Source organism: Dromiciops gliroides, chromosome 3 (assembly GCF_019393635.1).
Source record: "Dromiciops gliroides isolate mDroGli1 chromosome 3, mDroGli1.pri, whole genome shotgun sequence".
Taxonomy (NCBI): Eukaryota; Metazoa; Chordata; class Mammalia; order Microbiotheria; family Microbiotheriidae; genus Dromiciops; species Dromiciops gliroides.
Window position 1 is genome coordinate 219,144,395 of NC_057863.1, and position 25,516 is coordinate 219,169,910.

Sequence of the window (25,516 nt, forward strand, 5' to 3'; positions counted from 1 at the left end):
ATCTTAGTAGGAATGTAATGTCTGATTACAAAAGTGCTATCTAAGCAAGTTTGCCCTTTTACACCAAACATGAGGGACAGCCAAGGTCATCCAACAGTCACTTGTTTGAAAAGAAGCCAAAAGTTAATTTAACAATAATTTAATATTAGCTCACAGTCCAATACATTTTAACTACTAAAATACTGCCTTATGTTTGAATAAATATTTGACCAGTGCCGATAGTTCTATCTTCACAGTTGCTAGTTCAATATTCCATTATTTTTCTTGTTTTATTTAAAGCTTTTATTGATCTATTTTTAATATCACCAAAGTATCCCCCAATATCCCTCCCCTAACTCTCTCAGAGTTATTCCATATACCAAATAGTATTTTTAAAGAAACAAAAAACAGAAAAAAGGAGAAAAATTGCCATAACTGATCAAGACATTGAAAAAGTCTGAAAATATTTTTAATAAACAACACTTGTGGAGTTCCTACCTTTAAAAATGGATGGATGGTGGGAGCATCTCTCATATATCTTTTTTTTCTAGCAGTTGCTATTTTTTATAATTTTGCAAATTCACTTTTGTTTTGTTTTGTTTTTTTGTCATGATTGTCTTTTCTGTTTACATTGTTGTCCACTGTGTATATTGCTTTCTTGGTTCTGCTTACTTCACCCTGCACCCTTGTAAAAAAAATATCAAATAGTCATGATGGTTTGAGGCAATAAAGGCAAAATACACATAGGCATCATTCTAGATTTATTCCTAGTGGTTTTCAGCTATATTTCCATGATTTATCCGCCGGTTTTTCCTTAAACTCATAGTGAGGATATTTCATTACAGGTTAGGAGAACAGAACTAAGTCTCCTAATTCCCCATCATGGTTGACTAGATGTAAATGTTCATTAAACTGTATCCACATACCATATTGGGGTATTCATGACCACTTACGGTATTCTTAAGAAGACCATGTTTTGCCATTTCGGATTTAGCATGCAGTATAGCCAGCTGAGATGTGGAAGGCTTTGCCGTCTTCAAATCATTTCTCATTGGGGCAGATGGGGAGCAATGAAAAACACCCACATCTGACTCAAAGATTCATTTTAAAGCTGAAGTATGATTGCTGAGACTTTTCCTCTGATGTTGCATTCAGAACAAGCTAAAGGAAATATTATGCAAGAGAAATCACAATTCTAGGAAGGTGACTGTGAAAGAGGTTAGTTAGGGGGACAGCTGGGTGGCTCAGTGGATAAAGCATGGACCCTGGATTCAGGAGAACCTGAGTTCAAATCTGGCCTCAAACACTTGACACTTACTAGCTGTGTTACTTTGGGCAAGTCACTTAACCTTCATTGCCCTGCCAAAAAAAAAAAAAAAAAAAAGAGGTTAGTATACATTCAGGCAATGGCTCTGACTGATGAAAATCAGAGACATAGCTACCACTTTTCCCTATTCACAAATGACCTTGACAGTGACTCTGCCATTCAATTGAAGGAAAAACCATAGTTCAGACTCAGGGGTTTTCAAGCAAGGGCCATAAGCTTGGTTTTCTTTTTGTTTTTTTTAAAGAAACATATTGATAAACAGTTCAATCTATTTTTCTTCCTTCATAATCCTATGTATTTTATAGATTTCAAAAAATTAGTCCAAGAAGGGATTTGTAGATTTTATCAGACTGCCTGAGGGATCCATGAAAAGAGGTAAATCAAAGCTTCATATAAAGAAAACTTGCCTAACAATTATATATCCAAAATGAGAATGAGTTGCCTTGGGAAGTAGCGGTTTTCCCCTCAGTGGAGGTCTAAATGACCACTTGTAGGTACTGGTTGGAGTAGGATGATCTCTGAAGTCTCATACAACTCTGGGATTCTATGAATAAGCCTTATATATTTGGAGAACAGAGTGGCCCCAAGCACCTCCCCTGATAGGTTTTCTGCATTGAGCATCTCCTTTCCTTACCCCTACTTCAAAGCTAAAACTACATCTGCTTAACTATCCCAGGGACTGAAACAGAAACAAAGGTTAAGAGCCACTGAAAGAGATGGTCTCTTCAATCACCTCTAGATCTAGAAGCTATGCATCTATGATCGACAATCTTACAACAACAGAAGGAGTTAGGAAATGGATATTTCTATTTGTAATTGGCCATCTTAGCCCCCCTCATTTTATAAATGAGACAACTGAGGCCAAACAAGGTTGTGATTTGCCTAAGGTCACCCAGATAAGTAAGCATTAAAGGAAAGGTTAATCATAACCTTTTATTTACATCAATTAAAATATGCTACACCCCACAGTGATTTAATGGGAGTCAGTGACTTTTAAGAAATGAAGAAATTTTAATTTTACCACTCTGGGCCTTGGAATCCTCATCCTTAAAATGAAGGATGGGGTATTGTTGCCATAGGTGATTTTCAAAGTTGCTTCCTGCTCTAAATTCAACCATCCTATTTAACTATTGCTTTTTTTTTTTAATTTAGTGAGGCAATTGGGGTTAAGTGACTTGCCCAGGGTCACACAGCTAGTAAGTGTTAAGTGTCTGAGGCCAGATTTGAACTCAGGTACTCCTGACTCCAGGGCTGGTGCTCTATCCACTGCGCCACCTAGCTGCCCCTCGTTGCTTTTTGTACCAGATTGTACTCACTGAGGGAGGAAGGGAACAAAGTACAAAGTACATGCAAAGATATAAGAAGTCTCTAAAATGCTCAAGATATTTTCTTCTGTAGGGCTCCAACCAATACAAATCAATCAATCAATCAATCAATCAATATTTGTTAAGAGCCTACTATGTACCAGGCACTGTGCTATACACTGAGGACACAAAAAGAGACGGAATAGCCCCTGCCCTCAAGCTTACAATCTAATGGGAGCTGTATTCTTCATTTTTGAGGTATGATGTGACAGATGAGAAAATGCTGGATTGGCATCAAAGGAACTGTGTTCAAATCTTGTCTATCCCATTTACTATCTGTGTAATCTTGGGCAAGTCAAGTTCTGTGGGCCTCAGTTTCCTTATCTTTAAAATGAGGTATTAGTATTAAATGACCTCTTCCAACTCTCAGTCTGTGATCTAGATATTCCCCAATTTTGCAGTCCATACAAAGATCTTGGGAAGACAGACAAAGCAAATTCCAGTGAAAACTGGCAGTACCTTGGGGCCATGAATGTAATTTTTTTTTTTTTTTGCAGGGCAATGAGGGTTAAGTGACTTACCCAGGTTCACACAGCTAGTAAGTGTCAAGTGTCTGAGGCCGGATTTGAACTCAGGTCCTCCTGAATCCAGGGCCGGTGCTTTAACCACTGTGCCATCTAGCTGCCCCCTATGAATGTAAATTTTAAAGATACAAGGGCTTCCTCCTTCTTCCCTGGTTCAGGAAGAGGTACAAAGAAGGAAAACTACTACTGTACCAAAGCAATAACCCTGGCTAGGATGCTCTTGGTCGCTTCAGAATAGATCAGGAATTTCCCATTGATAGGAAAAGAAATTATTCTCCTTGGATTGAGAAGGGGAATTGGGAGATGTGAAGGATAAAAAACAAAAACAAAAATAAAAACAAAAAAAGAAGGGGATCTGATCCTCTATCTTCTTTCTCACCTCAATGGCTATATATACAACAAGATATCAGGAAACAGGGTCTCCCCATCTAGAACAATTATGTGATGGAAATTATCACCATCATTATTAATAATAACAATAATATCAAATAGGGACTGGTTCCATTCATATGGAGGACTTCAGATGAGGAAACTACTGCGCCCAATGCAGTTTTACCTTCTCCAGAGCATGTAATCTTAGAGAATAAATGTCTTACTTGGGTTCACAAAACCACTACCTGTCCAAGTTCTGGCCTTTGAGACTATGCAGTGCACTATGTTACCCTTGTAGGGGCCAAATTTAATATGAGGAGAGTTCATTGGGTGGTTTGCCGTAATATTGGGGTTTAAAAAATAATGAGGGGGGCAGCTAGGTGGCGCAGTGGATAAAGCACCGGCCCTGGATTCAGGAGTACCTGAGTTCAAATTTGGCCTCAGACACTTGACACTTACTAGCTGTGTGACCCTGGGCAAGTCACTTAACCCCCATTGCCCCGCAAAAATAAATAAATAAATAAAAATAATGAGGGACCTCTAGGTCCAAAGCTTTCTCCCCTCCAAACTGCCCTTTTTAGTTATTTCTCCCAGGCCAATAAGAAAGGAGCTTAACAGCCTCTTTTCCACAAACAAATCAGGTTTTAATGATGGGAACAAAATACACAGCAAAGGTGAAATTAATAAAGTCAAGGACAAGGGAATAGAGAAAAAGGAAAATGGATAATCTCACTGGTTCTAACAAAGGCTGTCTCAAAACCCAAACTCGCTTTCAGCTCAGCTAATTCAAAGAGCTGGATTTTATTAACTCACCACCAGGGGTCCATAATTTCTATAGCAGCCAGTCTCCCATCCGCTCTGAAAGCTCCTCTAAGGCCAGAGAAAGCTACTTCCTGTTGGGGTCCCTTTTTCTACTTTTTTCTCTCTCCCCCAAAGGGAAGGTCCTTCAAGTTGTGTGGCTGAGACTGGTCCTCTGTTGATGATGTAGTCCACAGCCTCTGAGGACACTCCTCAGGGTTGGCCAAGTTAAACTAGGTTTAACAGGGCTGGCCAGGTGTGGCTCAAAATCTAATCATCTTAAGTGGGTACTTAGTAGTTTCTCATTCATACCCAATTCAAACACTACTAAATCAATCAAGTCTGACCCCTGGGCATCTGCCAAATTCCATTATTTTACCACACCCTAAAGCATGGGCAATATGTTCTAGGGATGTGCTTGCTAGAGTCAGCTCATACAGGCTTGTTAATTGTCAGATTTTCATTGAATATTTGCCATTTATAGCTTGGATATTTGCAAACACTACAAATCAGGACTTGTTTTATTGATTTTCTTGACTTAGGAAAGGAATAGAAAAAATGTTATAAATGCAGATTAAACTTAAAAGCATGTTGGGGCAGCTGGGTGGCATGGTAGATGGTGCACTGACCTTGAAGTTGGGAAGACCTAAGTTCAAATCTGAACTTGGACACTTAACTAGTTGTGTGACCCAGGGCAAGTCACAACCTCAATTGCCTTAAACATCCGGAGCAATCTCCAGTCATCCTGATTTATATTTTGCTACTGAACCCAGATGGCTCTGGAGGAGAGTGAATTTGGTGACTTTGCACAGTCCTCCCTCACTTAAATCCAATCCACTGCAAGTCATGACATCACCCCAATGTCATGGTCCTCTTTGAGAATGAAGGACAAACAACAACAAAAGCATGTCCTGCTTTTTGAAGTGTTTGTTATAAAAACAGCAATCAGCTACCAGTAACACTAAATATAAAGGAATAATAGCAAGGTAGCAACTTGTCCCTAAACCATTTCCCAGAATTCTTTCTATCTGAATCCCTTCAAAAAAGAAAACTGAAATAACACCAACAATAATAATAGCTCATGTTTATGTGAGGTTTTAAGGTTTATAAAACATTGACAACAACCTTTGAGGCTGATAACCTTATTTTCCAGACTAGGAAACTTGAGCTCAGAGATGTTAAATGATTTCCCCAAGGTCACACAGTGAAATAACCATTCTTCCTTATTGACCATCTCAGAAAACTGGAATAGTAGGCCTTAGGAGATAAGAACATCAGATTTATTTGTTCAGCATGTGAAACTTTAGACTCCTTTTCATCAGTAAATAGTAAAAGAGAAACATTTCATTAAAATGGCACTTTATTGGAAATGCTATTTTTATAAAGAAAAGGAAATTGACTTTGGGGGTATTCATGTTGTTCTGACATTGTCCAAACAGTTCAATTAGGCTTATAAGAATGATTTTTATCTTAATGGCTAACACTTTAGGCACTCATTTGGGCTTTTAGAAAGGATTCTCTTTTCTCCACTGGCTGATTGGGGCCTTAATAACTGCATTACATCTCAGAGAAAAATCACTATCACATTGAAAACTCTACATCAGAAATTGCTTTTTAAATCACTGTTTAGCTCTGATTTTCTGTCGAGGGAGGGGGGAAAGGCCATTGTGTACTTTTAAAGGCTTTGTTGTTGCCCTTGCTCCATCCTGTGGTGAAGTTAGGCAATAGTGAATTTTTCTATAAGAAGAATAAGAATATAAAATTCTCATTCTCCCTGACCTCCCTCATTAATCCCTAATAGCACCATGGGAAGATAGACCTAGAACTTCGAGGAACTTCATAAGTCCCTGAGATTAATCCTCTTATTTTAGAGAAAGGGAATTTGAGGCCCAAGGAAAGTAAGTGACTCACCCAAGGTCACATGAGCAGTAAATATTAGAGGTGAATTTGAACACAAATCCTTTGACTCCAGGACCAATACTCTTTCTACTGCAACATACCAAGAAAACAAAAAACCCAGAAGAGCCCTTTACTTTACCATCATTTCATTTATTTAGACTAATACTAGAAGACATTTGGAGAAAAGTTCATCATTAGAGATGGTATAGGTCAATGTCAGTGAGAAAAGTGAGTATAAAATCAGTGAAAATGAAAAATTTCATTGTGTTTACCTGTGGCATATATTGGTCATAATCAAAGGTCTGTTTACAAATACCAGAAAGAGGGACGGATATATCAGTGGAGCCTTTGTGTAGGTGGTACTTCAGCTGCTTCTGAAAACAAATAAGGCAAACAATATGATAAATATGGAAATAAATTTTGTATGATTGTACATGTATAACCTATATCAAATTGCTTACCATCTCAGGGAGGGGAGGGAGGAAGGGAATTTGGAACTCAAAATTTTTTAAAAAGAAGGCTAAAAATTGTTTTTAAATGCAACTGGGAAAAATAAAAATATTATTAAAGAAGGAAGGAAGGTAAGGAGGGAGGGAAAGAGAAACAGAGAGACAGAGACAGAGAGAAACAGAGAGAGAGAGAGAGAGAGAGGGACTCTATGAGACAGAAATGAAGAGGGAGTGAATTCTAGGCAAGGGGTATGTCCATTGCAAAAGTACAAAAGATGTGTGAAAAATATGAAGGATAGTTTTGGCTGAATCATAGAGTACAGGAAGGGAAATAATATAGAATGAGGGTTGAAAGATAGGTTAATGCCCAGTTGTGAAGGGCTTTAAAAGTTAAATGAAGAATTTATTTTTTTTTACTCTAGAGGCAATAGGGAGCCAGTGAAGTTTATTGAGCAGGAGACTGATGTGGTCAGAACTGCACTTAAGGAAAATAACTTCCCATAACTTTTGTATATACTTGATATTTTCTTAATGGCCTACATATTGTATCTTCCACATTAAAATCCACAGCAGCAGGTAAGCTCTTTAATGGAAGATGTGATTCATTTTTATGTCTTTGTACCACTTTACATATAATGGGCACTTTTTTGTTTTTTATTTTGTGGGGCAATGGGGGTTAAGTGACTTGCCCAGGGTCACACAGCTAGTAAGTGTTAAGTGTCTGAGGCTGGATTTGAACTCAGGTACTCCTGAATCCAGGGCTGGTGCTTTATACACTGTGCCACCTAGCTACCCCTAATGGGCACTTTTAATAATTTTTTTTCTTGAACTGTATTGACTCACTCAGGTTAGAACACAAAGCTAGGACATAAAGCTAACTCACTAGTTGATAGAATCAGACTCCAAAAAGATCACTACAGATGTCAAGAGAGATAAATGTAAAGACTTGCACTGAGGTTTAAAAAAATCTACTGGACAAATACAAAATGGGAAAGACACTGCTAGATAGCAGTTCATATGAGAAGCTATCTGGGAGTGTTGGTGAACTACAAGGGCAATATGAATCATCGGTGTGATATAGCAGCCAGGAAAGTGACTGCAATCCTAGGCTGAATTAAAGTAGGCATATGGCCTAGGAAAATGGAAGTGACAATCCCACTATGGTTGGTTAGATTACATGTGGTGTACTAGGTTCAGCTACAAGCACCATGTTTTAGGAAAGGAAGTGATAAGCTGGAGAAAATCCAGACGAGGGGAACCAGGCTGGTGAAAGGTCTCTCCATATTAGGATCACTTGAAAAAACAACAGAAAAACATAGTGATGTCAAGTCTGAAAATGGAAAGGCTTAGAGGGCAAATTGTAGCTGTCTTCAAGTATTAGGACTGTTAGATGAATGGATGGATGGATGGATAGATGGATGGATGGATGGATGGATGGAAAAACATTTGATATTTATATAACAGTGACTATACTGGCCTCCATTAACTAAAGATGAGATGTGTCTCATTCCACCCCTTCCCCAGGATTCTTTAGTTTTAAGAAGGTTGGAGTGTCTCTTATTGGCTCAAGCCCCAACCAGTTGTGTTCCCCTAATTCTAAAAGGGTCCCTTTTATTCAATTCCATTTAACCACTTAACAGATTAGCTTTTACAAAGGAATATTGACTTTAAAGGCATAGTATGAATCAACCTACAAATGTTCCCTCCCTCCCAACATCTGGAAGGTATAATCCCTCCCCCCCCCCCACCTCAGTCTCTGGGGAGAGTAAGGGGATTCGGTTTACAGTCTAGCTCAGTTTCTCTGTAGCATCAGTTCTAAAGTATGCCTGAGCTTGCTTCCCTGCATCCTAGCTTCTCAGAGATTCAGCACCAGCCAGCCTAGAATCCTGACTCTGATGATATCATCGCTTGAGCTCTCAGGTCCAAGTACTCCACTTGATGCATCTAGAACTGCAAAGGACAAACAGAATAGACCAAAACCTCAAGTCTGTTTCTTGGGACCACAAGGACTAAGGGGAAGGGGAAGGAGACACTTTCATATCACTTAGTGCATGGTGCCGATGTTTTCTTTCACCTAAAACGCCATCAGTAAGAGGAGGGAGAGAGAGGAAAAAAAAGTGGGGAAGAGAGAGAAAGAGGAGAGAGACAGACAGACAGACACCTTTTTGATAGTTTTAAAGATGGCTGCAGCTACACAGCCAATGGGAAGAAGCTGCTCCCACCCATTTTGCCCATGGATAAGAAATATCAGAATCAGGTCCCTGCCATGCCCCGGGTGAATGCCTCCATCTTAGGTGATCTCAGCATGCACAGAGCTCCATTACACTTACCATGTGCCAAGCACTGTGCTCAATACTAAGAATACACATTTAAAAAGTGAGACATTCCCTGCTCTCAAGAAGTTTTCTTCCTAATCAGGAGAGGTAACATATAAAAGAAAGTTCTTTGCATGTCTCAGGGAACCTAGAGGTAGGTAAAATGACAACACCTAAGATCTAAAGGGGGCAGAAACAGGGCAGATGGTAAAGCCTGGAAGACCTTAGGCCGCAGTGACAAGGCAGATCAAAAGACCCGGTGGTCTTCCATCTCACTGGAAGAAATGAGAAGGATGAGACTTGTCTGTGTGACTCCAGAAGGCAGACCTAAGAGCAGCGAGTGGAAGTTGAACATTTATGCTCCATATTAGGAAAAGCCTCCTCAACTACCAAAAAAAAAATGTGCTACCTCAACATAGCATGGGTGACCTCTTATTGTGAATCTTCAAGCAAAGGCTAGACTAACCCTTGTCAAATAGGCTTCGGATAAGATTCTTTTCCAGCTATAGGTTAGAATAGGTGAACACTGGGGCAGCTAGATGGCGCAGTGGATAGAGCACCGGCCCTGGATTCAGGAGGTCCTGAGTTCAACTCCAGTCTCAGACACTTAACACGTACTAGCTGTGTGAGCCTGGGCAAGTCACTTAACCTCCATTGCCCCACAAAAAAGACAAAAAAAAAGACCTATTACGTAGATGCTATTATTATTATTGTTATCATTATTCCTTTTTAACAGATGAATATGTTGGGATGAAGACACTGACTTGCCCAGGGTCCTATAACTAATAATATTTAAGGTTAGATTTAAACTCAGTCTTTTCCACTCAAAGACTAACATTCTACACAAGTCTGAGAATGGCTTGCAAAGTCAAGCAAATTGTCTCTCATTTTTCTGTTTTCCATCAGGAGTTGTGAACAAATCACAAAATTACATGAACTTCTTTGGTGAGCCTAGCTTGATTTAGATCAAATTGATTCTGTCTTTCTAAGTGTTGGGAGAGATTGAAGGCAGCCCTGTCTGTGGGTGGTCACGGGGAGCATTTCAATGAGGCTTAAGTGGCTTTTGCCCCAAACAGGAAAAACTTGGTGTTTTCCACTGAGTGTGAAAGAAACCCTACGAGGAAAGTGAAATAAAGATGTTATGATGATAAAGTTGGCAGAGAACACTATGGATTGGAGGGAAGATGAAACTATTTATATTGAAATTTGGTCTATTTCCCCAAGCCCACTGCAGAAGGAAATGGCTGTCTTTTGTGCAACTGAACAACACCCACAAGAAGAGCCTTATGACCCCAGGACACCTTTGCAAGACCCTTACACAAATCCAGGGAAATGGAAAAGAGATGTGACTGGCATGACTCATCCAGGTAGTCAGAAATTGGCCAGCAATGGATTATCATAAATTATCCCACCCCACCCCCCCGCCGCCCCCGACCACTGCCTCCCCCCATCTTAATAAGTAAGTGATAAAAAAGTTACCCATAGTATTCTGTTTTGTCCACATCTTTGAGAAAGGGTCTAGTATGCAAAGCATTAACAGGTTATCAAACAATTGAGTAACACAGTCTCTGAATAAGAAGCTTCTAATCTTAATAAATCTTCTAGCAGTTCCTGGGAGGATTCCAGCTCCCCTGGTTTTCCCTTTGTACACCAGGGAAAGGTTTATTTTTTTTTTAATGGTGTAAGGCCAAAGGTGAATTCCTCCCTTGCATGATATCTTCCAAAGGGCCGTGGAAATAAAGGGTTTCAGATGACAAAAGGTGCCACATGAGGACACCCATACCTCTAGCTGAGGCCTCTTATATCTCCCACCCGGGAAAGTGTTTAAGGAAGAAAACTTGTTAGCAGATGTCCCTGTTTTTATTAGCCAGGTGGAAAAACGTAACAGAAAAGTCACCCTTTAATATTTAGACAGTTGGGTTACATAAACTAATTTTCTCAGAGGGGTGAGATAACTTGGCCTTTAACCCCTCCATCATTTTTCGCCCAGAACATTTCCATTGCCTCTTCATTGCCAATGAAGAGCTGTGGAGTTCCAGTGTAAACAGCTATTAGAGAAAAGTGTCCAAAGAGGGAATTCTTTCAAGAATATGGGGGGGGAAAAAACCTCACCCACAAGTCCATTGAAATCCTGTACCTAAATGATCATGCATTAGTTAATCACTCAAATATTTATTCTTTGTCATTCATGACATGTGAAGAAGCATGTGGCAAAAGCATTAACAGTAATTAACATTTATGTAGTACTTTAAGATTTGCAAACAATTTTTCCATGTGTTATTTTATTTGAGCCTTGTAATAATTCTGTGAGATAGGTGCTATTATCATCATCCCCATTTCACAGATGAGGAAACTGAGGCTGAGTGAGTTTACATGACTTATCTAGGGTCACATCACTTTATAAAGATGGATTTGAAATTGGGTCTTTCTAACCTGATAGAGTCCAGCACACTGTCTACTATCTGTTATTTTCTATTTGTGTGACCTCACTTGACCTCTCTGGGATACAGTTTCTTCATCTGAAAAATGAGGGGGTTGGATTAGATTTCCTCTAATGCCCCCTTGAACTCTAGATCAAGCTGGAAAGCTTTGAAAACAATGGGTGGTATTTATTACCTAGTTTTTCTTGAAATGGAAATGTATTGTTTTATATTAAATCCTCTCATGTTCTGCTGTGTACATGGAAATGTTCTTTTTTTCTTTTCTCTTTTTCTATTTGTTTTAAATGAATAAAAAATTTACCAAAAAAACCAAAACAAAACAAAACCAAAAACCTACACACAGACACAAAAGCGAAAAAATACAAACAAACCCTCCTATGATTGAGCTACTGTGCTATGTATAAAAAGATATAGGAGATACAGTCTTTTCCTTCAAGGAATTTACAATCTACTTGGAAAAAATAAATTAAACACCCAGGAACCAACAAGCAATAGTTTAATATGCCATATAATTATGTCAAATTAAGGGTGATGTAGAAATTCAGAGAAGGAGAATGTGGGCATAAGTGGCTGAAAAAAAAGGATTCAGGGAGAAAATAACGGTTTATTGGGCCCTAAATGATAGGTAGGGTTTGGTAAGTGGTTGGAAGAGTGAAGAATTTTCCAGTCAAGGGGCAGAACATCTTGTGCTTAGGAGACACAAGAATTGACGTAGACACAAGAATTAATTAAGGAACAAAAGAAGGCACGATGTAATCACATGTGAGGTTGTCCAGTATTGTCCATGTTTCTGAAAGAAGATAGATTCTTTTTTTTTTTTTTTTTTTTTTTTGTGAGGCAATTGGGGTTAAGTGACTTGCCCAGGGTCACAGAGCTAGTAAGTGTTAAGTGTCTGAGGCCAGATTTGAACTCAGGTAGTCCTGACTCCAGGGCTGGTGCTCTATCCACTGCGCCACCTAGCTGCCCCAAGAAGATAGATTCTTTTTTTTTTTTTTTTTTGTGAGGCAATTGGGGTTAAGTGACTTGCCCAGGGTCACACAGCTAGTAAGTGTTAAGTGTCTGAGGTCGGATTTGAACTCAGGTACTCCTGACTCCAGGGCTGGTGCTGTATCCACTGCACCACCTAGCTGCCTCAAGAAGATAGATTCTTAAAATACTAAGCTAATATAGGACTGTCTTTGCTTTTCTTTAATTGCCTGGGTTGGTTTATCAAGGAACCTCAATTTTCCAAGCACTTCTTGAAATGGATCTTCAAAACCAACACCACAAAATATGTCAATGTGTTAACTTTTCCTGCCTGGACAAAAAGTTGATGTACACTTTGATCCTTTCTTCAGCTCAGGCCTGTTACTTGCAAGGAGAGATCCATGGGATGAGTAATTATACTTTTTGCTTTGGAAAATCAGCTGAGCATGAGCACAGACTAAGAATGCCCTGACACTATTACTGCCCCCTTTAATCATCCTTTAAATTCTCATGCCTCACGAGCCATTGCCCCCCCACCCTCCTTACATTTCTCCAAATTCTAAATTCTGGGATCTCAAAGATCTTGGATAATGCTGTGCCTTGAATATAGTAGCTGTTAATAGAATAAATTACTTTTTACTATAGACCATCTTAATAAGTTATGTATTAATGACTCATGCAGCAAGGTTTCCTCTTTAAACAGAAGTATATATTAGTCCTGGAAAATGGTGGGAAAAGGGGAAGGAAATAAAGAAATTGACTCCAGTTATCAATATTTCTTAGAGGAGTTTACCTGATGCAAACAATTACCACAATGAGACAGAAAGAGCCAAGAAAGTACTTCATTAGTCAACTAAGAAAAGTATAGACTACTTGAGATGACATTTAAAACTCTATACAATCTGCTTTATATACCATAAGGTGGTACATGAGTCCATTATTAGTATCATTAATGAAAAGATTCTTGTTGGAGGGTAGGCTGCAATATAATCACAATGATGGGATACACAAGTCATGAAAAAGATATCAAGGCAAGGTATAACCAGAAAGGGAGATGAATTGGCCATGTTACAAGAATGAAGATTAAGGGGTAAATGGTCTTAGACCTCATAAACACTTTGCTGAGATATGAAAAGAACCAGAAAAAGGTCTTCACTGCATTGCAGGGATTCCCTAGGGAAGATTTATAGAAATGCATGTGCAAGAATTACTCACGCTAAGGAGTGGATTGGTGATCTGCACTGGTGAAGGGAATTGATGAGGTAACTGATAGATCCAAGGATCTAAGCATAGTATAAATTGATTAGATAACTGGCAGGTCTAAGTATTTAATTAAAGGACTGAAATAAAAAATTGATTACATTATTGAATTTTTAGCTCAGAACCAAATTTTTCTATAAGAAAATATAATTTATTTCAATAGAAAATTAGAAGAGGATGCTTGGTACTGTAGTTTAAAGAATGCTGGGTTAGAAGTCAAAAGACCTGTTTAAATTCTGGCTTTGCCTGTGTAATCTGGGCCAGGTCACTTAAGTTTTGTGGGCCTAGGGGCAGCTAGGTGGCGCAGTGGATAGAGCACCGGCCCTGGAATCAGGAGTACCTGAGTTCAAATCCGGCCTCAGACACTTAACCCTTACTAGCTGTGTGACCTTGGGCAAGTCACTTAACCCCAATTGCCTCACTTTAAAAAAAAAAAGTTTTGTGGGCCTCAGTTTCCTCATATGTAAAGTGAGGGGATTAGACTAAATAGCATTTCAAGTGCCTCCCAACTTTAATTCAATGTACAATAATGAATAAATACTAAAAATTCTTTCCTGTGTCAAGCTTTAAAAAGAGGAAACAATGCATATATGCAATAGGCATATCATATATACATATACAAATAAACACACTCTGTGTGTGTGTGTGTATGTGTATGATAATGAATCTCTGTGAGAGAGAGATAGGAAGGTCACACTTTCAGCAAGCCAGAAGACTACATTCTGACTCAGTTTCTTCAATTGATTCTCCTATATTAGAATATACCTAAATGTTTAGGTACAGGTCCTTTGCTATCCTAGTTGTTAAATCCTGATTCTGATGAGTAATTGCTATGAGTGTGACCTCTGGCTCCAAGAAGTTTTAGCATGCACAGTGTCCATACCCTGGTAAAACCAGTTTGAAAGATGGACTTAGACCAAGTTGAGGGAAATCGACAGACCTCGAACCTGTTAGTGAGTTAGGGAGATATTTACCCCAAACATGTGAAGACTTCTCCTGTCAGAATGGGTGGAAGAGAACAATTTGTTCTAATTACCATGAAGTGCCTGGAGCTTGGCCATTCATTGAAGACCCCAAGCTCATCCACCACATCCTGGACCATGGCCAATTTGTCCTGACTTTTGTCCTGCCCGCTGGACTTTGATGACTCTGGAAAAGAAAGTGATTCTGATGACTTTGTACAACCTTGCTTCACTTTAGTCCAATTCATGCACAAGTCAAGACATTATTCATGATGTCACTGGTCCTCTTTGAAAGCAAAGGACAAACAATGACAACAGCTGTGAGTCAAGTTACTTGATCTCTAGCCCTCACTTGGTTCAGATTTAAAAGAAAGAATTTGGATCAGATAGCCCCTGACAGTCTTTTCAGCTCTAAAAAAATTTAACCTTATGTTCCTCCTGTATGGAGCAAACTGCCTCAGTTTACCCAAATAACTCGAGGAGACCACCAAGTCAAGCAGAGACAGATTTATTACATCCTCATGAGGACAGGCAAAACCCAATTACACATTGAAGTCTTGCAAAGATATGCCCAATCCTCTAGGTTTTTATAGTAATCTTGAAAAGGACTGTCCCCACGTACACCTAGGGTGGATGAGCTCACAATCTAACATCCAATCCTGTCTCATCCAAGGTGCATGTTCAGCTCGTGATCAATGTATGGAGACATGCATACGTGTTCCAGGAGCAAGGGGGAAAAGGGGAGGGGGAACAAGGTCAAACCAAAGGAAAAGGAAACAGGGGAGTGAGAGTCAGATGTTTCAAATCTCACAGTTCCCACTGACTCCCCTCTCCAGGCCCCTGTCTCTAAAGATAAGGATGACAGGGTTAAAATTTATCTTCGGCTATGTTGGGAAGTCAAAGAAATAATTGGCAATTAAACTTAAAGGAGACAGTGAGAATTTGACAAGCAATAAACTTCTAACAAACTATACTGGGGCAGGTCTGGGTACCTTCCAGACCCCATCCTCAGAGTTTAATCTGACTCAAATCCATAATCATATCATACAATCCTCCGTTTTTCTTTTATGCTCAGAGAGCATATTCTGGATTTGAGTCACTGTCATTGAGCCCTTCAGCCATGCAGGATTTCAGCCCATCAGTCCAAGTCCAACTCATCACCAGTCTCTCCTTCGTGAAGTTTCAGAATCAGGGTCTTTAATCTTTTCTCAGTGAACTGCTGAGTCACCATCAGCTGCATCTGTTGAACTGCACGTTGTATCAAACCTATAAAGCAAGGGACTAAACAGGGACAAATATAAGGAGAACTCCAAAATTACAAATGAATACCTAATCCTGTCCCATAGGCATCTTTCAGGAGGTAAATTGGGGTCTAATTAATTATCCCAATATACCATATACATGTCAATAACTACCAATATTATAACAACAAATATGATTTAAAAACCTCTTTATAATTTCAGTGATGTGCTCCCAGTGTCCATTCACTTAGCAATTTTCATCTTTGATCTCAGATGTCCCATTAGAACCTTTTACAAAACAAATTTAAATAGCAAATACAACTGTTTTCCCAATTTTATCCAAGGAAAGAGTAATTTCTAATTGGCCCCTTCTAGGCCTGAGTATCCTCAACTAGACTCGAGCCCACCATGCTACCACTACATTTCCCCACCCCTCCTTCCAATAGCTAAGGGAAAAGAGGGCGAAGATCTCTTCTTCTGTAACTGCTTCCAGCTGAATATGTGTGTAGAGCTGACAGTCGAAGGTGCAGAAATCCTTGCAGGTCTGGTCCAGATGGTGAAGGGGGTATATAGGCTGGAATTGCTAACATAAAATTGAAAGTCTTGAGCCTAGATAAAACAGACTATCAAGAGGTTAGAGAGACAAAGACAAAAATTTTAAAAGACAACAATAGGGAAAAGGGGCAAACCAAAAGAGTGAATCCAGGAACCCCCAGATCCTGCATCAGGAGCAAAAAGCTGTTCACAAATGTCCTTCATCCAGTGAAAGGTGTCATGAATGCCCCATGCTGTTCAAAGCTTTACCTAGTTCTGTATCTGACAGACATTATTAACAACAAATCAAAGGGTTACCACTATCTTGCTCCATGCAAGCCATACAATCTAAATGTTTCAAAATGCCACTGAAGGCAGAACCCTTAAATCTTTCCAAATTACATATATATCCATTGCAAGAAGATGACCACAAATGAACTTACATAAGAGTTACCAAGTTAACTTCAATTCTAATAAAAGACTTAGGATGACATTTAACCAATTAATTTCAAAACAGTGCATGTCAAATAAGTTGTCCAGAATAAACCATGTTTGTATTACAGAACATGCTCTATAGACAGATATTATTTCTTCATTACACAATAAACTTATATAACAAAACATTCTATATTTTACTCTTCTCTGTTTTCTTGAAACAGGCTTGAGATGTCTCTGGTTCAGTTTTAACATACATAACTAATAACAGACAGATGACAAGGCTAAATGCTTATACATTCTAGTTGTTCAGATTCTGAAAGGGACTAGGATTTCTAAGCCAAATAGCTTGAATCTTAAACCTGCATCTCACCCAGATATTACAGTATTAATCTAGGGATGAAGAGACAATATTGTGTTCATGCTTATCAAGTGACATGATTATAGGAACTTGCCATAAAAGAAAAAGAACAAAGCTCCGAGGAAAGGTACTTCCCAACTCCCAGTAGAAGTTTTATAGACAGCCAGTGCAATATGCCAGACTTAACATCAGCCAGGTGGGAGAATTTACATTCCATATGTAATATTTGGGGAAACCGAGTCAGGAGACACCTACCTCAGCCTTTGCCAAACAGTCGGTCTCCCATCTTTTCCCAAGAGAACTCCACCTGCAGTGTACACATGTAAAACCCTATAGGGTTGCTGGTATCATGGATCATATGGCTCACAATTCCTTAATAGTAATAACTGGAGTCAAACTCAGAGCAATAATAATTAATAGTCCCATAACATCTTAAATAGCAAGTCCCAACAATCAGCACTAAAAGTGAATTCACTTCTCAAGGATCACATATCCTAGACAGCAAGTATTAACTATTCTTGTGCTTAAATAGGTTTTTCATCCCCAGATTAGCACTACACAAACGAATCTGCTTTGAGATGCTCAATAACAAGCAATGGTTGAAATAAGTGTAAGCAATCCCAAATTGCATACTGGGAACAAACTAGAAAATGCCCCACACAATAGCACATGGTAAAATGGGTTTAGATGTTAAACATAAGATACTGTCCTCAGAATTCCCCTAAACAATGGGAACATCTTTAAAGTGACAACTAGTTTGCATGTGTTTCTGCACACATGTTCTAATTCCAATTAATTAAAAACATAAGTAAACTTCAGATTCCCTATTAAGATGATACAAGATAGCTCATAAGTTACTTATTGTTCACTAACATGTCATACATGACAAGTTCAGGCACCAATTTAACTATTACTTAGCACCAATAAATCCAGATCAAAACAGCAAGATCTTTCTCATAGTTTACAAATTATTTAGATGTTCTAGTATTAATTCAATAACCAATTAATTCAATGTTACAATAACAAACTTCCACTTTGTCCATTCTCATAATAGAAATATACACCAAACCTTAAGAATAAAACTCAAATATTCAGATATTCAGGATTCCAGAAAAGCTTTTTCCATTAATTAACACAATTTCACAAATCACAGTAGGTTTGAACATGATTGTTATCAATATCAAATCGCCATTGCAACAAATTAGCTTAACTTTATCTCTGCTCCCCTTCTCTCTCATCTAAAGTGTTTGCAGTGGGGAGGAATTTCAGCTTCTTCCAAACCAAAAAGGAAATATTCAAATAACCCATTCCAATTATAATAACAAATTTTACTAGGCCCCTTTTTAAATCCTCTCATTATCTCTTGTTGTAGTTGTAGTTGTTGTTTCAAACTACAGTATCCCAGATCACAATACAACTTAAAGTAACCCAGCGGTTTCTTTTGCCAGTTTTTTTTTCTTTATCTCTAGATTTCATTTCTTTCTTTCCTTCAAGATGAGAGACTGCACTAAGGATTTCAAGTCCCATCCCCCTCTAATACCAAATTACATTTCACAAAGAGATCCTATCAAGCTTCTAACTTTTAGAAAAAAGCAAATGACTCTACTTTACTGAGGATCTGTTAGATCTTAAAGCCTTAATATACAGCTAAGAATATTCTTACTATGCCCACTTCACAAAAAACCATTATCACATTCAATTAAATTCATAACCCAAAGTAATTTAGAGAATCTGAATCTGACCATATCTCTAATACAATAAACTATTAAACTATTGGGCACTTTTCCTTTACATATTACGAATCACCTTGATGTAGTCAGCTTAAAGTTACACAAATAGAACAGTATATATTTCACTTAGAATTAAATCAGAATTAATTCAATTAAACCTCAATTTGTTTTCTGAATGGTATCATATAGAACCTCATTGATAATTTCATATTAGTATTAATTCATCCCATAATCACTTAATCTAAACACTTCCTATTTTCCTGTTTTTGTTTCTCCTTAAATTGTTCCATTACAAAAGAAAATTTAAAGTGGCAGTATATAGTTTGTATGATTCCCAAAGTTTCTTAAATAGATATCCCAATCAAATTCAATTACCCTTCTTGATTCCCTAATAACACAAACTTTTCTTTTGCTAGTTTAAAGGAATATTTTAATGCCACATTTAGTCCTCCAAATTAGTCTGAAAGACAATGCCAGAGCAGCAAGATTCCCCCTGCTCCTCCCCCACTTCCTTAACCTAGCCAGTTGTTTTTTTTCTTTTTAAGGGTAGCTTCTTCAATTAAACAAAACTTTTCCTTCTAGATTCCAAGCACAGACTTTTGCTCTCTCCTCCTCCACAGCAGAAAAAGGGGAAGGGGTGGCTTTCTTTTCTTTCTTCTTTCTCTCTCTCTCTCTTTCCTTCTACTTTCCTCTCTTTTTCCTTCCTTCCTTCTACTTTCCTTCTTTCTCTCTCTCAAAAATCCCAACTATTCACTCTCATACCCTTGGTCGCAGTCAATGCAGACAGGGCAGACCATGTAGGCTAGCAAACAACTTCCTAACCATTCATTCCTCCTTCTCACTTAATCAAACTTCCTCGTACCTTCTCAACATACTTAAACCATCTGAAACTAGCAAAGTGGCAGCTTAGCCAATATCTCACCAAATAACCCCATTTATCTATTTTAAGATAGACCCAGGGGATTCTCTTCTTTAATCTGCCTATTACAAACTTTAGGTGTTCCCTAAGAACAAACTTCACACTCACTCTTTCTCCTTTGTGGTCAGCAGCCTTTTACCTAAGGTTGCAGATGGATCACATTCCAATGGCTCAATTCAAATTCTGAGTAATTTACAATTCTACAATCCCCTTCTCAGTCCCTTCTCTAACCCAGACTGCAGGGATCAATTTCCCTTTCTTCTTCTTTTGTCAATACAGTTATTTTGATGGAATTTTTACTCCTGGACCTCTACTTTTAATTTCAATTGAAAAGGTCTCCTCCCAATTATCTAACCCAGGATTTTTTTCCAGCCTCCTCTGGCTCTTTAAACTTGCCCTACTCTAGATGTTCTACCCGTATTTTGTTCAAGATCCTAGCCTGGTCTGGACTTTTTAACCCTGAACTCACCGGGCTCCTGTTTTTGCTCGGGATGTCTATTCAACCCTGGCTCAGCATGGACCTCCACCTTTAAAAGGTCTCTACCATCTAGCCGGTTTTTCAATCCCGCAAACAACAGGTACTAAACCCCCCCTAGGGGCGTTCCTATATTTTGTTCGGGGTGTCTATTGTTGGTTGGGCGTCCCCAGACCTTTTCAACCCCGCAAACTCAATAGGACCTAGAGGGCACCCTAAGGTTAATTCTGTATCTCGTATCAGGGTGTCTATTCAGTCCTAGTGACCTGTTCAACCCTGCAAAACTTCAACAGACCTTAGGATGATAACTAGGGGTTCCCCGATTTCTTCCTAGAAATCCCCCTGAATGGTCACCCAGTTACTCACCAGTCTGGGTCTGTGCACACGTTGTGACCGAACCAATCCGGATCCTCTTCATTACTTTAGCCGGCATCCCTGTGTCTGGTTGGCCTTTAAGTCTCTCTCTCTTTCCGGGCATGGATGCTGAGAAGCCTCACCAAGAGCCAGACCCCTGAACCTGCTGAACTCAGCAGGGACATCCTTGTTCAGAAGGACAGGCTCCTGGGAGTCTCCAAAGATCCCCAAAAAGATCCCGGACGAGCCCCCATCTGTATGGAGCAAACTGCCTCAGTTTACCCAAATAACTCGAGGAGACCACCAAGTCAAGCAGAGACAGATTTATTACATCCTCATGAGGACAGGCAAAACCCAATTACACATTGAAGTCTTGCAAAGATATGCCCAATCCTCTAGGTTTTTATAGTAATCTTGAAAAGGACTGTCCCCACGTACACCTAGGGTGGATGAGCTCACAATCTAACATCCAATCCTGTCTCATCCAAGGTGCATGTTCAGCTCGTGATCAATGTATGGAGACATGCATACGTGTTCCAGGAGCAAGGGGGAAAAGGGGAGGGGGAACAAGGTCAAACCAAAGGAAAAGGAAACAGGGGAGTGAGAGTCAGATGTTTCAAATCTCACAGTTCCCACTGACTCCCCTCTCCAGGCCCCTGTCTCTAAAGATAAGGATGACAGGGTTAAAATTTATCTTCGGCTATGTTGGGAAGTCAAAGAAATAATTGGCAATTAAACTTAAAGGAGACAGTGAGAATTTGACAAGCAATAAACTTCTAACAAACTATACTGGGGCAGGTCTGGGTACCTTCCAGACCCCATGGTCAGAGTTTAATCTGACTCAAATCCATAATCATATCATACACTCCCAATGCACCACCTAGCTGCTCCTAAAATCCTATAAAAGCAGAAGTAATTTATCACTTTAGGGGAATGCTACTATGATCAATTTAAGACTTAACTGCACTTTATGAACTAAGTCAAGATTGAAGATCCGAGGACTTCAAGAACTAGCCCACCAGAGTTAGAGGTGACCCTCCTGTGTGACCATAGGTGAGTCTAGTTGTCGGTCGCCGAAGTTGTCCAGCTTCAACCATGAGTGATCCTGTCAGAGTCCTAGTAACTGGAGCAGCTGGCCAAATTGCCTATTCTCTTCTTTACAGTATTGCTAAGGGAGATGTCTTTGGGAAGGACCAGGCTCTCGTTCTTGTCTTGTTGGATATCACCCCTATGATGGGTGTGCTGGAGGGAGTGGTAATGGAACTGCAAGACTGTGCTCTTCCCCTCCTAAAAGAGGTCATTGCAACAGATAAAGAAGAGATTGCCTTCAAGGACCTGGATGTCACAATTCTGGTTGGCTCCATGCCAAGGAAGGAAGGTATGGAGAGGAAGGACTTGCTAAAGGCAAATGTGAAGATTTTCAAATCCCAAAGACAGGCTTTGGAAAAATATTCCAAAAAGTCTGTTAAGGTTGTAGTTGCTAGTAATTCAGCCAATACCAATTGTCTGACAGCTTCCAAGATGGCTCCATCAATTCCCAAGGAGAATTTCAGCTGTTTGACTCACCTGGATCACAACCGAGCTAAGTCTCAGATTGCTCTTAAACTTGGTTTGAATTTTTGTGACCAGTACTTCTGATAAAGGCCTCATCTCTAAAATATATAGGGAACTAAATCAAATTTATAAGAATCCAAGTCATTCCCCAATAGAGAAATGGTCAAAGGATATGAACAGGCAGTTTTCTGATGAAGAAACCAAAGCTATCTATTCCCATATGAAAAAATGCTCTAAATCTCTAATGATTAGAGAGATGCAAATTAAAACAACTCTGAGGTACCACCTGACACCTATCAGATTGGCTAAAATGACAAAAAAGGAAAATGATAAATGCTGGAGAAACTGTCGGAAAATTGGAACACTAATGCATTGTTGGTGGAGCTGTGAACTGATCCAACCATTCTGGAGAGCAATTTGGAATTATGCCCAAAGGGCGATAAGTCTGTGCATACCCTTTGACCCAGAAATACTACTTTTAGGTCTTTTCCCCAAAGAAATCATGGAAAGGGGAAAGGGACCCACATGTACAAAAATATTTATAGCTGCTCTTTATGTGGTGGCAAGGAATTGGAAGTTGAGGGGATGCCCATCAATTGGGGAATGGCTGGACAAGTTGTGGTATATGAATACAATGGAATACTATTGTGCTGTAAAAAACAATGAGCAGGAGGAGTTCAGAGAAACCTGGAGGGTCTTGTGTGGGCTGAGGATGAGTGAGATGAGCAGAACCAGAAGAACATTGTACACAGTATCATCAACACTGAGTGTTGATCTACTGTGATGGACTATATTCTTCTCACCAATGCAATGGTACAGAAGAGGATCTCCAAATCCAAGAGAAAAAAAAAAAGAACTGTGGAGTATAGATGCTGAATGAACCATACTATTTCTTTTGTTTTTGGTGCTGCTGTTTTTTCTATTTTGAGGTTTTTCATCATTGCTCTGATTTTTCTCCTATAAAATGACTAATGCAGAAATAGGATTAATGTTATTATATATATATATACATATACATATACATATACATATACATATACATATACATATACATATACATACACATACACACACATATATATATATATATATATATAAACCTATATCAGATTACCTGCTGTCTAGGGGAGGGGGAAGGGGAGGGGAGGGAGGGAGAAAAATCTGAAATTGTAAAGCTTGTATAAACAAAAGTTGAGAACTATCTTTACATGTAACAGGAAAAAAATAAAATACTTTATTAATTAAAAAGAAAAACCAACTTGGTTTGACTGCCCATGATGTCAAGAACGTCGTTATCTGGTGAAACCACTCCTCAACTCAGTACCCAGATGTTAACCATGCCAAGGTTAAGTAACAAGGGAAAGAAGTTGGTGTTTATGAAGCTGTAAAGGATGACAGCTGGCTCAAGGGGGATTTTATCACGACTCTTCAGCAGCGTGGTGCAGCTGTCATTAAGGCTCAAAAGTTGTCTAGTGCAATGTCAGCTGCCAAAGCAATCTGCGACCATGTCAGAGATATCTGGTTTGGAACTCCAGAGGGAGAGTTCGTTTCCATGGGAGTCATCTCTGATGGTAATTCCTATGGAGTCCCTGATGATCTGCTCTACTCATTCTCTGTTGTCATCAAGAATAAGTCCTAGAAATTTGTGGAAGGCCTCCCTATCAATGATTTCTCCTGTGAAAAGATGGTTTCTCACTGCAAAGGAATTAACAGAAGAAAAAGAGACCGCTTTTTGAATTTCTTACCATTGCATGACTAAACAAAAATTATGGTGCTAAAAAACACATAAAAACTGAAGAATATGAGTGTCATCTTTAAATCTAGTACCAAATAATGATACTGTACTTGACAAATTACATATGAAAACCATGCATTTAAAGATTTTTTGTGCTACTTGGTACATATTTGTGCTCACCATATTATCATGTTATCAAATGGTGTTAGTGATGAAGTCTAAATAAAAATGACCGACTCTTAAAAAAAAAAAAAAAGTGCAATAATGAACCCTCTATGATCTGATATCAAATGGTTGGAGATGAAAGAGAAATTTCTGTGATCATGAACTATCCCAAAGGGATAAGGCAAACTGGTCCAAATTTTGATAAGGCTTTTTTTTTTTAAAGAGCCTTTCTGAATAGTAGTTTTAGAAAATAATGCCTTGAAGATGTCATGGGGAAAATAGGGTAGGGGGTTAGGGATAGGGGATAGGGGTTTGGGAAAGAGGTAGGGGTTTGGGGTCCTTAGGAATTCCTCTTTAAAGAATTACACCCTCTTGCACACAAAAGCAGTTAGAATAAGATAGTAATTTATTTAGGGCAGGGGAAGGGAAGGGAAGGGAAACCATGAAAGAAATCCTTGGACTTCTCATGGGGAGAAAGGCATGGCACAGAGCATGGCTCTGAGATACCAATCTCTTCGAGCAGGAGACAGGCAGGTACTTTTATAGAGGACTGATGGGGGTGACCATCTGACTGTGTAAAGTTCCCTTAGTGAGGGAGGACTATCCCTCACGGATGATGGCTGGAGGAGTTGGGTATGGGGTGGCTGCAGATCTCTCAAGCCATCTCTCTCCTCAGGACACAAAGGCAGCAGCCACACCTAATCTTATCTCCCCAGGGTTGAGGGAGACTAGAATGAAGAGTGGAGGTCCCAAAGCTAGCTCAGTCCCATCTGGTTCCACTTATCTCTTTAGGTGTGTCTGTCCTTTGGTTTAGCTTCTCAAGGAGAAGGTTCCTTGATGTACCCCAGAGAAGTTCTGGGGTGCTCTGGGCCCATAATAAAGAGATAAATTATTTTATGTATATTTATTTGTATACTTATCAACAGGCCAGCTAGGTGGCACAGTTGATAGAGTACAAGGCCTGGAGTCAGGAAGACTCATCTTCCTGAATTCAAATTTGACCTCAGACACTGACAGCTTTGTGACTCTGGGCAAGTCACTTTAACCCTGTTTGCCTCAGTTTCCTCATCTGTAAAATGAGCCAGAGAAGGAAATGGCAAGCCAATCCAATATCTTTGCTAAGAAAACCCCAAATAGGGTCATGAAGAGTTGGACACCTCTGAAAACCACCAGTACCACCACAATATCTCTCCACTTGCAAAGGGAGAGATTCCTGGAAAAAGAAGTTTCTAGGCTTTTTTTGGGGGGGTCTCCTTCCTGTGATAATTAATGTATATCAGTTAAATTTCTTTAAGAAACAGTGAAGTGGGGGCAGCTAGGTGGTGCAGTGGATAAAGCACTGACCCTGGATTCAGGA

At 39.2% G+C, this 25,516-nt stretch overlaps 1 protein-coding gene and 1 pseudogene across 1 annotated transcript in view; both read left to right on the forward strand.

Annotated features, from left to right (window-relative positions):
• VEGFD (vascular endothelial growth factor D) overlaps positions 1-25,516 on the forward strand; it is an 84,260-nt gene that overhangs the window by 7,882 nt on the left and 50,862 nt on the right. The window lies entirely within an intron of this gene.
• Positions 21,762-24,014, forward strand: LOC122745471 (annotated as a pseudogene).